Raw genomic sequence first — 3,459 nt, 5'->3', positions numbered from 1 at the left:
TATATATATATATATATATATATATATATATATATATACACAATGGAGTATTACATGGCAATGAGACAGAATGAAATCTGGCCATTTGTAGGAAAGTGGATGGACCTGAGAGGTGTCATGCTAAGCCATATAAGTCGGGTGGAGAAAGACAGATACCATATGTTTGCACTCGTAGGTTTAACAGGAGAACAGGAGAAAGCTAATGGAGGACCATGGGTAGAGGAAGAGGGGAAGAGAGTTGGGGAGAGAGAGGGACACAAAACCTGAGAGACTATTGAATACTGAAAATGAACTGAGGGTTGAAGGGGGAGGGGGAAGGGGAAAAGAGGTGGTGGTAATGGAGGAGGGGGAAGAACACTGGGTGTTGTATGGAAACCAATTTGACAATAAATTATTAAAAAAAATATGCAGAGACCTATCTCTTCCTTCCTCTTGTGAACTTCATCTTCAAGAACCTGTTTACACTCTCTGGTTAGATGATGCATTAGTTTTCTCTTTCTACTGTGACAAATTATCATACATTTAGTAGCTTAAAACAACACAAATTTATCATCTTATAATTCTGAAGTGCAGAAATCCAAAATTAACATTACTACACAGTTTCAAGGTGTCTGTAGTATTGTTCTTATGGAGGATGGGAGGGGATAATATGCTTTCTTTACCTTTTCTGCTTCTAGTGACCTCCTGTGATGATTCATGTTACATGTCAACCCGACTGGTCTCTGAGATTCCTAGATAGTTTATATAATGTTATTTCTGAGTCTGTCTGTGAGGGTGTTCCCTGACCTTACTATTTGAGTCAGTAGACTGAATACAGACTACCCTCACCAGTGTTAAGTGGGCATCATGGAATCGATTGAGGGCCCAGATAAAAAAAACAAAGCAGAAGATGAGCAAATTTGCTGTGTGTGTTTAAGCTGGAACATTCATCTTCTCCTGCCCTCAGGCCTTAGCACTCCTTATTCTCTGACCTTAGGACTAAGACTGGACTTACACCAATTGACTTCCCTGGTTCTCAGGCCTTCAGGCTGGACTGGAACTATATCACCAGCTTCCCTATGCCCCCAGTTTGCAAACAACGGATCAGGGAGCTTCTCAGACTCTAACTGCATAAGCCAATCCCTCATAATAAATGTCTTTCTATATATCTATATCATCTATATCTATATCATCTACCCATGTCTATATATTCTATTGGTTCTGCTTCTCTGGAGAACTCTGACTAATATAACCACTGTATTCTTTGACTTGTGGCCCTTTTCTCAACCTTCGAAGTACACCATTCCAGACTATTCTTATCATCACATCATTTTTTCCTTAACTCAGACTCTTCCTGTGTCCTCTTTTAGAAACCCTTGTGATTATACTGAGCCTACTCAAGTAAGCCAGGATGATCTCCTTGTTTCAATATCATTAACTTTGTCACATCTGCAAAGTCCTTTTTGTCATATAAGGTAACATTCACAGTTTCTGTGGATTAGGACATGAGCACCTTGGGGTTCAGTATTCAGGCTACTGCAAATGGGATTCCTTGCTCAGCAGCAAAATGTCTTCACGCAGAAGTCTTTCTTTGGCATTAAAATGCATTTATTTTATGTGTTTTGTAACCATTAGAAATATGGACAGTTTATCTTTGATGTATTCTCATTGGGTGGAAGCTGCTTTAGAGGCATTAACTTCTTCACAGTTTCTGGCTTCCCTCCCCTCTTCATTATGCATTAGCCAAAAGAAAGTCCCAGGGTGAACACTTGCAGGTATTTTTAGTAAGATGCTACTGGAATGCACCAGGATGGTGAGTTTTGAGGAGACATGAGCATGGCATCAGTAATATATTGAAAGCAACTAAAATACATGAGAATTAGTCAAAATTATACCCTTAATAGACAAATGCTAGGTAGTGGGCATGTGATAACTTGTGCTTTCCCTTGAGGCTACGTTTAACAGTTGAACACATGAGTCGTCTACGTTTTTGTAGTCTGAATATTCTCCACCAATACGACATAGGAAAGAAGGGATCCAAAATATATTTTATGGCAGACATTTGGGAGCTACCTGGTAGGAAGAAGAAGGCAATTACTTATGAATTTTATGCCAACACTTTAGTGTTAGGGGAGACATCACTGTCAGGACATGGTGTGAAAGGAGGAATCTGGGAGATATAGTCATAGGAGTGATTTCAAAGAGAGTATTTAAACAGCCTTCCATTAAGTCTCTTGGGAGTTAACTTTAGTCTTTTAGTCCCTCTTGGAACTTGAGCATCAAAATTAAGAATAAATAGAAGGTCTTATAGTGCAGCAATCTCTCATCAAATCCTACAGTAGGCCAGACAAAATTTGTGTATAGTCCAAATTCCACTTGGAAATCTTTTGTTTTAGCCATTGGTATAAAATTCAGAAATTAAAAACATTCAAGAGTTTTGCAGTTTAGAAGATATAAACGGATTTTTGGATATCTTTATCTTGTAAGGGTGATCTTGCCAGTTTTTACACTTTTCTCTTGGCCTCAATTAGCTATGTAGGAGTATTTAAGATGCATATAGAATCATTCCCTATACTTAATCGTGTGACTAATGCATTTTGCATCTTTGTCAGTGATGACAAAATAATCCCCTTGTTATTTCCATAGGCTGAGCCACAGTGCACTGAGAATCCTAGGTAGAACTGTTTCACTCTGAGTGTAGAGGGATGAGACTGAGGAAAGTGGGAAAGGGCAGGTTTAGATCCTTTCTCTCATGCCTACTGTGAGAAACCTACAAAAATCTCTCATACTATGTAAGCTGTTGTTTTTCTCTCACACATTCCTCTAGCCAAACAACTGTATTTGAATTTCAGTTAATTGAATAGGTTTATGATAGTTTGACTTTAAATGTTAACCACGAAGCCCAGGCTGGGATAGATCCAGGTTTTATTTAATTCCTGAAACGGTTCAAATTGGCAACTCTTCGCTAAATATAATATAATGCAAAACTACACATATGAACTTAGGTAAAGAGCCTTATAGGGATTGGTTAGGAGTGAAAGACCGTGATGCACAATTTTCAGTAGCTTTAGGGTAAATTTGCCTTTGGGGCCCAAAATATAATCACTTGACTTTGGGGAGACATTAAAGAGTTTTTGAATTGGAAAATACCTGAATTCCAAAAGCAATTTGGAAGTAAAATTATGTCATACCAATTAGAGCAAAGAGAAGCTGAATGTAAAGAAACTTATTGCAGTTCTTATAAGGAACTCACCAAACTTCACACCCACAAAACAAATAACCCAGTGAAGAAATGGGCAGAAGACATGAACAGACACTTCTCCAAAGAGGACATCTAGATGGCCTACAGACACATAAAACGATGCTCAACATCATTCATCATCAGGGAAACACAAATCAAAACCACACTGAGATACCACCTCACGCCAGTCAGAGTGGCTAAAATGAACAAATCAAGAGACTATAGATGCTGGCGAGGGT

The sequence above is a fragment of the Suricata suricatta genome, chromosome 1, assembly GCF_006229205.1.
Source record: "Suricata suricatta isolate VVHF042 chromosome 1, meerkat_22Aug2017_6uvM2_HiC, whole genome shotgun sequence".
In the NCBI taxonomy this organism is placed as follows: Eukaryota; Metazoa; Chordata; class Mammalia; order Carnivora; family Herpestidae; genus Suricata; species Suricata suricatta.
Note: the sequence above shows the minus strand (reverse complement) of the source record.